General features: G+C 33.2%; 1 pseudogene; it reads right to left on the reverse strand.

The window, feature by feature from the left end:
- Positions 1-7,069: 7,069 nt before the first annotated feature.
- On the reverse strand, positions 7,070-7,187 carry LOC145247082 (5S ribosomal RNA; annotated as a pseudogene).
- Positions 7,188-12,282: the final 5,095 nt, after the last annotated feature.

Genomic DNA, 12,282 nt, shown 5'->3' on the forward strand with positions numbered 1-12,282 from the left:
AGATGTGGTCAAAAGATTATAAATTATTAGCGAGGGTATACAAAGATAAAAAAAAAAATTGGAGGAAAGAAGAAAAAGAAACTATATCGTCGAACATCTAGTTCTAAATTATGGCTATGTTCCTTCTGCTTACCCAAAGACGGCTGACGCAAATTAATAGACACCTCCTTGAGAATTTTTAAGTGGGTTTTCGAGCGTGCTCTGTGTAAGATAAGGAAAGTTTCATCAGTGTACTCTCCACTACCGATCTGGCACTGCAATAAATGCTCACCGATGGGCGACTTATGAGCTTGTTCACACCCGGATGTTGGCCATTTTTGGACCTACGTATTAAAGGGGGGGCATGTTGAGAAATTCTAACCTCCAAGCGCTAAATGGTATGTCCCACAATAAACCACCATGTTGTACAGAGTGGTAGGGATACTATCTTTCCGAAAGGAGTGGAAAGCGTTTCTCGTCTCGAACACCGTTCGAAGTTTAGTTGCAAAATAGCAACGCGAAACGGCTCTAGAAATTTTGTGTTAAAACTCCTGACTTTTAACACCAATCCACGGGAGCTTCACATAGTCTCATTAAATGAATCATTAAAATGTATGGAATTAGTTGGTTTGAAACGAAAAGGGATAATAAATACTATGAGCAACAAGTATATATTTTCAGTATGATCAAGAAACAAACACCCGAAATCTAACAGGTTACTTTTAATTTTATGCAGTAAGACGCTTTTGCTAAACTGCTAAAATATTGGTTCGATTTGATAAATCATTTGTGAGGAAGGGTTTGAGAGTCAGTTATGAATTGTACAAAGCTTCTCTTGCTAGATTTGTCATCACATTCTCAAAGTGTTCAATAAGCATTCATAAAGTTAATCACAAAAGTATAAAGCAAAAAAGATAAGTATATAATAATCGTCTAGTAAATGTATCTCACAAGGTGCGCATCGTATATCTATGATATCAACGAATACTACAAAAAATACTTCTTGTAGCGACCTCGCAATCTGCTTTCTCGCTTAAACAGTTGAAGTTAAGACATCGCCTGATCTGAACGTATTTCATAAACTTTCCCAACTCGCTAATGTGATAAATCTGCGGACTGCATGACGATCTTTGTAATGGTTAGCCCTTAGTCGTTTTTTATTCCTTTTCAACACAGCTAAAATGTTATTTCTGTTTAAACTTCAATGGCGTCTACTGTCGTGTATTAATTTATCTATAGAGTCAGATGGACTTTCTATCAGTCTATTATGATTATAACTAGACTTTTTGTTCGTTAAATACTAATCAATATGAATCCCTATTAATCCCTGCATATTATCATGACAAAGGGTAATACAAAATTTTAATCAGATCGGACCAGTAGTTTCCGAGAAAAGTGGAACGAACAAACAAACTAAGAGGACTATAATATAGATGGTGAACGTGTAACATCATTCCATTATAAATGTTATAACTCTAATAATTATAAAATTGTAATTACTATATATTGATTTGCTAGTTTGTTTGTCCATATGCTTTTCTAAGGTTTAGTTGATAGATACCTATAACCATATACAAGGTGCCTTTAATAAGACTTAATGGACTTTTTTGGTATGGGCATTTTTATTTATAGTACACACATGAAACTCTAGTCCCTTTCAAAGTAATCTCCTCCGGCTGCAATGCACTTATTGTACCGTTTCAACGACACTTATGTATGAGCGTGTCATTGACCCTTGTCACAACCTCTTTCATCTCCTCAACTGACTTAGAACGACAGCCTCTAATGTTTTCCTTGAGCTTAGGGAATAACCAAAAGTCATAGAGGGCAAGGTCTGGACTATAGGGAGGGTGAGAAACTGCCTTGATGCCCATCTCTCTCAAATAGTCTGTGACAAGGATGGCTTTGTGAACTGGTGCATTCGCGCAAATCTTTCGCGTCTTCAGTTCCTTGTGTATGTACAGTTCCCACACTGACATCAAACTGTGCACTTATTGTCTCTATAGACACACGACGGTCCGACGGTGAATTTTTTTATTTTGCCAATCAACTCTGGTGGTCTGACTTCCTTACTCCTCTTACACGTCTCATTATTCCTTGCAGACGACCTGCCTTCCTTGAATCTCATATGTTACTCGCAAACTGAGGCTCGATTCATGCAAGATGGTTCAAAAGCAGCCTGAAGCATTCCATGCGTTTTTGTACCATTTTTTCCAAGTTTAAAGCCAGAATTTTGTTGCATATCGTTCTTTTAAAGTGTCTTCACGTCCAGATTGCATTTTTTAATTCACCAACTGTGACAATCAAACTTTAGTAGGGTGTATTCCAATTACTGCTGTAGCTGTTTATTTGAACCTGAAATCATAAAAATTGGTCAATTATCCCATAAAATTTATAGCAATAAACCTACTGAATTTTCAAGAGTCTACGACAATTTTAAATACCTGTACAAAAAAAAAACTGGAAACTTTTTGAAGGCACTTCGTATATTCTGAAACTACATTTCCTAAGGTATTTGGATAAGTATATTTCATGTTGATCTAGCAGTGTACAGTATCATATTTTCGTGTCGTGGTGCATTCACATTCGGCATCCATAAAATATAGCGTTTTACTTTATTTCATTTTTTATAACTTGAGCATTATAAAAATTAAAAACTAAGAATAGAAATGTTAATGAGGGTTCTAGGATTTTGGAAGAAGACTGCAACAGGATACTCATTGGTTTCCGGTAACCGTCAAAATATTTCAAGAGAAATAAAAGCTGCAAATTTTTTAATATGTTTTTGTTTTGTTTTTTGTTTTTTTGTTTTTGTTTGGGGTTTTTTTTTCCAATTATCGTTTACCATCAATGAATGCTGAGTAGATCATTGTTCTCATTCCAAAAATTAAATATTATAAAATGGCAAAACAAAGAATTAAAAAACATGTGTTATGGGCTGAACTTAAAAGAATCCCTCTTTTTTACTTCTTTTCACTCCAAACAAGTCACATTGTAATTGAGACGTAAAAGGGTTACTATGAATTAGGGGCCAGATTTTTAGGGAGATCCCAAGTTGGGAGTTTTACAACGAGATGTTTATTCACATTACTTTTAACTTTTTGCGTGTCTGTATAGTTGGAAAAACAAAGAGCAGAAAAGGAATTCCAAAGACAAGCGGTTCGAGGAAATAAACTATTTGAACAAAAAGAGATCGGAATTTGGGTACATTTCCAGTGAAGGGGTGGGATTTTTCTGCTTATCGGATTGATCGAGGTGTTTATATTCAGGAAGTTTAAGTGTAATACGTTAATCTGAAACACATTACAATGCGGGGATGTATATAAACACGCACCCATGTGTACACACACACACACACACACATATATATATATATATATATATATATATATATATATATATATTATCGAGTGTAATCGACCAAAGTTTAATAGAGCAAAACCCCAGTTAAATGTATTAATATTTTAAAGGTGCTGTGAGCGTAGTATTGCAGATATATGATAAACTAGATAGGTGTAATTATTTATAGTTATATTAATAGAAAGGATGAGAAATTAACAATTGTGAAATTATTAATCTGCTTCATAGGGAGAAAAATAACAAAATCAAATTTTGTTTACGACCGTTTAGGAAACGATATCCATTTATTCACTTAATTTTTACAAATAAAATGTTAATCAATAAATATTTTTTAGATATCGTCTCCTCGTCAGTACAAATGGGTGTGGTTAAGATTGGGAAAGACACCAAATTTAAACTAGCATTTTTTAAGTGATTATGACTGGTGAACCTTTGTATGGGAGTGATTCCATATTGTTTTTGTTTTTTTGTTTTTAACCATAAGGAGGTTTTTCGATGTGTAATGTTTCATTGTTGTCTTTCCATTGGGCACAAACTTTAAAGAGTTGTCGTTTGTAAGGAATATTTCTTAATAGTAATGTTAATTTTTAAGAATTAGGACGCTGGATGGATAAGGATATTTTTTCTAAATCTAAAATAACGGAAATTTAAATAGAGCGTTTGTATTAATAAACATTTTATTTTAATTTAAATAAACGAAACGATCGTACATAAAATTTAATTCTGTTATGTTTCTTTCTAATAAAGCAGATTAAAAATTAAATTTCACAATTTTAATCTTTCATCCTCTCTCCCTCTCTCTCTCTACATATATATATATATATATATATATATATATATATATATATATATATATATATATATATATTAGCAAAAGTACCCGTCGTTGACTGGGTTCAAAAACAGCCTACAGAAAATGGACTATGATTTATGAAAGTATGATAGGTTATGAAAAGGAAGGGTTCTAAAGAGATAGCTTCGAATTTCAGGGTATCAAAACCAAAGCAAAATATGATGAAAGTAAAAATAAAATAGACAAACCCCATAATTTATTATACCATACCTGTTCACACTGAAACACTTATCACAATATTCTGTGGATCTATATTAAAAACTCTTGTTAAACTTTGTGACATATTTCCATTCTATGGAGGTCAGGCGCGAACGAACACCCCATAAATTTATTATAAATATATATATATTTATATATATATATATATATATATATATATAAAGAGCGAGAGAGAGAGAGAGAGAGAGAGAGAGAGACGTGTACAGACACGACATTAACAGGCGATGTTTCGATCTTAGTTATTAACAACTAAGATCTCCAGCAAAAATCTGTCTATTCATTCAGTGCCGTAAAAATTAGGTAATTTTGGCAAGTTAGGAAAATTAGGCAGTTATGGAATAAATGTCGATTTTAAATAGATTTTAAGGCCATTCTTGATAGAAATATAGTTTGTTAAAGAGACTAAGCGTTATTTTTTTAATATAATAATTAGAAAAACAATATAAGGATTTGTTCTGACACCATTTCGAAAAATTGCTTTTATTTACTTTAAAATAACAGTAAATATTTTTAATACTTTTTAAATATGTTTCTTTGGGGAAGTATTAGCCTCTTTATAATACGTACATACATACATACATACATACATACATATATATATGTATATATAGATATGTATATATATTATATATATGTATATATGAATATATATGTATATATATGCATATGTATATAAATATATATATATGTGTATATATGCGCGTGTATATGTATATATATATATGTGTGTATATATATGTATATATGTGTATGTATATGTAAGAGAGAGAAAGAGAGAGAGAAACGTTTACAGACAAGACATTAACAGGCGATGTTTCAATCTTTGTACTTTTATTTTTTCATAGAAAATTACAAATTATCGTATAGGAATCTAAATGGTGAAAATGAAAGTTTATTTTCACAAAACTCTATTTAGAATGCTGTCGATAATTAGGATCCTTAAAACGAAATTACGTTTGCTACATATGTCCGACTCGATTACTATAATGAAGACCACTCAGCTACTTCAAATAAATTTCCTTTCCTGGATCAATATAAAAATACCTGATTTCATAAAGATAAAGATATATGAGAAAACGGTTAAAAAAAAAATAATCTATAATTTCTTCATTCTTTCGAAAAGCTACATACAGACATTTCCATTGTTTAGGTTTTATAAAGGATGAATATAATCTATATATATATATATATATATATATATATATATATATATATATATAAAGTTTATATGTGAGTATACAACTCTCCTCCAGCCCACAACACTGAGCCGTCCATGACCAAAACTGGCGCGATCATGGTCTCTACCAAGGGATGGTACACATTTTTCAAGGTCAAAGGTCACGGTCATAGCCTATATATATATATATATATATATATATATATATATATATATATATATATATATATATTCTCCAACAGCCTACACCATTAGACCGATCATAACCAATGCATTAAGGATGGTCCAAACCACTGAACCGATCATAACCAAACTTGACATATGGATGGTGTACCCTATTTTTCAAGGTCAAAGTCAAATATTAAGATCGGGACTTTACTGTACCTGCAAAGCGGGTACTCGAGCAAATAGCAAAGCGCGTGTACTAGCAAAGATACACGCGCTTTGCTATTTGCTCGAGTGGAAGGCGCTTAATGTTGCCTGTCAGCTAGAATCGAAATCAAAACATTGAGCGCTCCAGCCTCATTCTGTACCGTTTTAGTTATAAATTAAACTACCACAAGCTGTAAATCAATTTACGCATGCGCAAAAGTAATGGAAATATGTCAACGAGTTGAAATGAACATTTTGCATTTCAATTTGTCGACATATTTTTGTACGCGTTATTCATCCATCCAAACAAAAGTTTTATTCGTTATAAACCATCCGTGGTGTATGATTACTATTGCCCGTTAATTTCAGTGTTATGTGACGAGTAGTTTAAGAGTTTATCGGTTAAATATTTTTGCACAGACGCATATATACATCTACTGTTTTATTGTCTTATCGGTAATTTATAGTCGGACTATATATCATTTAGTGTTGCGACGATTAATCAGAATCGGGAATCGAAAAATTTTGAATTTTTTGAGGTATCGGAATTTTGTGCCTATGTTTTGATGCCAATATATTATTATACTGTTTTTATTTGTTAGATTTTGTTTAAACTTAATTTTTCATACCTTGTATCCATGATGAAATGATAAATATTTATTGATTTTAAACCTAAAAGTTATAGAGCACTTCAACATGTGTTGTATTTTTATGTTTACGAACCTATGCAGTGCACATATTATGTTTGTTTGGTTGTTGTTGTTGTTGTTGTTGTTGTTGTTTTTACAGTAATCCGTCTCCACCACACAAAAAAACAAAAACTTTATATCTAAAAATTTAAAAAGAATTGGAATCGAAATTTAGAACAGAATCGTTGTGTTGGAGTCGGGAAAAATATTGGAATCGTCCCATCTCTAGTTGAAAGTGAAAGGGGGCTCCGTTCTGTCTCTAAAGACAATGAATACCCTCTGTAAGGGTAGCTGCGCATGGAATTGTGAGGCAAGCGTTGCGCAATCGTCAACCACATCTCTCCTGAATTGGCACTGCTCGTGTCCAGTGACAAGCAGAAGTGCTAGACGACTGGAAATAATGCCGAGATAAGCGGAGAGCACATACAGCACCCGGAATTCCCAAATGATCACCCGTTTGAGTACTGACCAGACTCAACGTTGCTTAACTTTAGTGATCTAACGGGAACCAGTGTGTCAACGTGATTATGTCGTATATCTCTAGTATCCTTATTGTATTTAATGAAAGTATTGATTGATGTAAAACTAAAGAGATTGACCATAGTTGAGGGCCACCAAAGCCTCCCTTTTTAATAGTTACTACACCGAGAAAAGTGCCACTCATGTCTATTAATGTGGTCTAGTTTTCCTACTAAAGACTTACCTACAAATAGTTGCATTTTAGGCTATTACCCCCAACCTCTCCATGTTAAGAATGGCTTTCGGGATAAACACGTCCAACCTCCGCATGTTTAGTACAGCTTTCGGAATAAACACCTTCAACTTCCCCATGTTAAGAATAGATTTCGGAATAAACATCCCCAACCTTCCCATGTTAAGAACGGCTTTCGGAATAAATACCCTTTTCAGGTGAGTCTTCAGTGTGACAACCTAGCTACATTGACTGTTATTTCTTGGAATTACTCCATTTTGATTATCATCTTTTGCTGGGCGTTTAACAAGAGAGTATTACCTGCCTTTTTTTCTTATTTTTTTTTTTTTTTAAGTTTTTGGTATGATTAGGTCGAGGATTGAACCTCAGTCTTTTACCTCATTAGTGAAAACGACAACCAATCTGCTAAATTGGCCATTTGGCTCGTATCAATAGCACTAAATGCTACTAAAATACAATCTGCTTTTGCTAAATAATTTTCATATAAAAATCTTCATTAAAAAAAAACACTAAAAACAAGACAGCTTAGCTTCAAATACGTTTCACTCTCGCTAGTCTTTCTGAATACGCCGAACAAAATGAGTGTCAGATTTTACATATTACAAATTTTATAGCCTGTGAAAAATTACCATTGGGACGGGCAGTCGTTAAATTGAAAACGCAATTAAGTTTATTGAATAATTTAAAATGTACGCTGGGACATATTATCTCAACGTTAATGGAAGGGACTAATAACTTATCATTTATTTTTTACCCATTTAGCAATCAGACAAAACCATTTGATATAGAATTTATTACGATCGACTTCTAAATAAAACAAACAAACACCTATGTAATATAATAAGCTAAATTCGTGTAAGTATTTCGTGTTCATATGTACGTTATTACCTTTCACACCCATTAAAAAAATGAAATCATCCGATCACCAAAGACAGTGATTGGTGATTAGCATGATGGCACTAAAGTAAAAAAAAAAAGATAATCCCACTTTACCCATTTTAAAATAAATTGTTCCGAAATCGAATTCTATCACGCCGTCGATGAAAATAGTAAAATTTTAAATAAATACTAGCGTGGACGGTCGGCGTTGCTCGGTCGTAAAATACGCTTGGATATGATATTTTAATTTACGCAGATTTCGTATTTACTATTATAGAGTTAATTATTTCATACTATATTGTTCCCAATGTATAGACATGCTTTTAAAAGTAAAAAAATATATATATATATGATTTGAGTACCATCAGCTAGAATCGAAATCGAAACCAAAACATAGATTCATGTTAAGCGAAGACTGAAGTTTATTTGCACTCAATATGGTTGGACTGTGGAGAGGAGTGTAAATGTTAATAAAGATATGTCATATTCTATTGTGCCCAATATATAGTCATGATTTCAAAAGTAAAAAAAAAAAAAAAATTGAATGCTATCAGCTAGAATCAAAATTGAAACATAACAAAACAAAGTTTCATGATATAAACCGTGTCTACAAGTTAAGCAAAGTTTATTTGTACTCGATATGGTTGAACTGTGGAAAGGAGTGTGAATTTTATTGAATACGAGTTGGTTTCCATAACAATGTTTTTGATAGACAAAATGCAAGCAAGAGCGGTCAAGAGTTTTATAATTATATAGATGTACTAGCAGGCCGCCCGGCATTGCCTGGTCGTAAAATACGCTTAAATATGATATTTTAATTAATGCAGATTTCAAATTTATTACTATACTAGTCTGGGTGCCCGGCGTTGCTCGTGTGTTTGGGTGTGTGTGTTGATAAAAAATAAAAAGTGCTAGAAGGCAGGCAGGCTCGAACCCGTACCGTGAAGAAGGAAAAGAACGTGAAAAAAAACGTAACGTCTTTACCGTTGCGTCCATCGCCAAACCGAAAGTGGCGAAGGTTTAAATTAAGGCTAGTCAATCGAAAAGAGGGGATGACTTTTGAAATATCGGAAAAAAAGCGACCTCCCCTTGTAGAAAAATGCCTAGTTAAGGGTGAAGGAATTAATGTTTTTAGCCAATTTTTCGATATTTGTTGTCTGAAGGGTCGAGCTTTCAAAACGATACCAATTTCGTGAAAATATGTTGCCTCTGTCGAAAGTTTTAAACAGACATGCGTGCATACATACATACATACATAAATACATACATTTAAACAGACAGGTGAGATTTATATAATAGACTAGTGGAGGTATCCGTCGTTGCCCAAGTGTGTTGCAGTGGTGTAGAAAGGGTGGGGATAAAAGGCAGCCCGGTGGGGGGGGAGAAACAACAGGGTGGGAGAGGTGTTAAAAAAGTGGTAGTAGGCTTGAACCCGTAACGTGGAGGAGGAAAAGATGGCGAGGTTAAAATAAAAAGTGGTAGTAGGTAGGCAGGCTCGAACCTATAATGCGAAAGAGGAAAAGAAGGTGAAAAAACTCAACGCGTTAGCCGATATCGCCATCGCGCAAGCAGAAATTGCGTGCGTCGAATTAAAGCATTTATAACGATTAATAGTATATCATAGCCATTACAATGCTGATTTTAAAATGTCGGTAGTACAAATTGAGTAATCTCTTTTATTAAAAATGACGGAGGAAAATCGGTGCAAAAGTGTGAAAATTAATAAAATGGAATTTGCCAGGTGAAGGCCGAACGACGGTATTACGAATATGCATGCGTAACGTAATGGGCTATTGGTTCATGTTTTAATTTGTAGCCTTGCAGCAAACATGTCTTTATAGCTCAGGTATTAATGTCAAAGAAAAAAGTAAATCGTAAGCTAAACATTTTGGTTTCGATTCTCGGTGGTGAGCACGAGTCTTTTTTTATTATTATTATTTACTTTTAAAATTATTATGTCAGTGTATGTATGTATGTGTGTTCGCTTTTTCTGTGTGTCTACAAAAGGCTTCTTTCAGAGAAGCGGTCGCTCGCTTCACAACTTTTTAAAACTTTTTATATCACACATAAATCGTAATATCTTACAGTTAACAACGAAGCTCGCCTGTCTATTTAATTTGCTCGATTTCGGGAAGATAAATATTCAATATTTTTCGCTCGCCGCATGTGGGTTAGTCTTTTTCCTATAACATCTTGGGGGTCGGGAAAAAAAACGTTCAGCAGTAAATGAACACCATCCCGCAGTCAAACTTGACCTCATTAACTCATTAAAACGGGCACCTGCTAAATCCAAGTAATTAAATAAATTCAAACGTGTTTCCGTTAGCATCTCGCAGTGGGGCAATGGTTAACGTCGCACTTTTTTTTTTTTCACACTTTAATTTACAATTTTGCCTCAACGGTTCGGGTTCGATCCTCATACTTACTGTTTTTAAACCCCCCCCCCCCGAAACACCCGGGCAACGCCGGGTACCCCTCATAAGTAAAATAATAAATACGAAATCTACATTAATCAAAATATCATATTTAAGCATATTTTATGACCGGGCAATGCTTGTAAGAAAATAAAATTTTAAGGCTAAAACTTAAATAACGTCCTCTTCGCGCACTCATTCAGTGGAGGTCTGGTTGGTGACGCAAGAGTGCCTAAAAGATAAGTTTCCGCTTTCGCCTTAATAATATCTAATAATTAGGTATGACACTAATTTGCGACACCTACAACAAAAAATACAAGTAAATACTAGTAAAATGAAATTAATTCATCGTAATTTTTAATCTATATTGAAAAGGAAGCAGAGGTAGCAGTGACAGAAATTTCGTGAAAACTATTGAATAATTCCACCCGCCATCTTTCAAAGCTTATTACTCCTCGAAAAATGTCATTCAAGCCCTAATTTTTTTTCAATTAAAGGAGCAAGGAGCAAGGTTTCATTTAAAAAAAACAGAAAAACAAACAACGTGTTTTTTTTTTTAAAAAAAAAGGTTTTAAACTTCGGACTTTACAGGTAAATTTCTAAAAAACTTATTTTTGTTTTTAAATTTGAATATATTATCTATTGATCTTTTATCTTCAATTTGCGATATATAAAACTTTGGTACATAAATTAATTATTTACTTTTTAATAGATATTTGAAAATGGGGGGCGTGAATTAAAAAAAAGCGTTTGTCTAAAATATTATATTCGGTTTATTGGAAAGAGCATAACATTTCACATTGACCCTGAAAATATCGTAAAAATAGAATCAATAGAAAAATTTTGATAGATTTTTAAATTTTAAAAATTGAAAAATACTGAACTCGTAATATTCAATTAATTTCATTACTGTTTTTTAAAAAATATTTCTATTACTTTTTATACAACTTTAATAGTTTATTTTGGAAGTATAGTCATTAAAGAAAATAAACAACCCACCTTTAAAAGAGAAATTACGAGTTTTTTTTATATCTTATTTGCAGTTTCGTGTTAGGGGTGTCAAAAATTCCTACAAAAATTCTGATACACCTAAAGCAGAGGTTCACCACTTGGCACACATGGTAGCCAAAGAATCCTCGCACCTTGTATGAAATTGACCTTGATAAGTTTGATCATATTTTATATTTGAACACCATCTTGAAAACAATCTGAAGGAACAGGGGAAATAACTCCAACTAATTTGAATTTGCGAGATTTTAAAAAGCTAATCTTAACATGGAAAGGGTAGACAGCTTGTGAGGGGCGGGGGCTAAACAAGCACCAAGAATACTTTTGGATAATTTGATTAATAACGTAGTAATATTTACAAATAATGCTGGTCGTGTAAATTTGTTTTTTTGTTTGTTGTTGTTGTTGTTGTGTGTGTTTGTTTTTTAAAGAAAATTAAATAGTATTTTGAGGTTCTCATTTTGAGTGTTATTTGCACAACGTTTCAGTCGACGTAAGCTCCGACTTTCTTCTTGTCGAACTCGGGGCTCTTTCTGTCGACCTCGGGAATGGCTATTGATGTAGTCGGTAACGTATTTGTTAAAATTCAGTTACGCTTTTCTAAAGGTTTAATGCTCAGT

The sequence above is a fragment of the Euprymna scolopes genome, chromosome 24 (genome assembly GCF_053919585.1).
Source record: "Euprymna scolopes isolate OS-2025 chromosome 24, ASM5391958v1, whole genome shotgun sequence".
Classification (NCBI taxonomy): Eukaryota; Metazoa; Mollusca; class Cephalopoda; order Sepiida; family Sepiolidae; genus Euprymna; species Euprymna scolopes.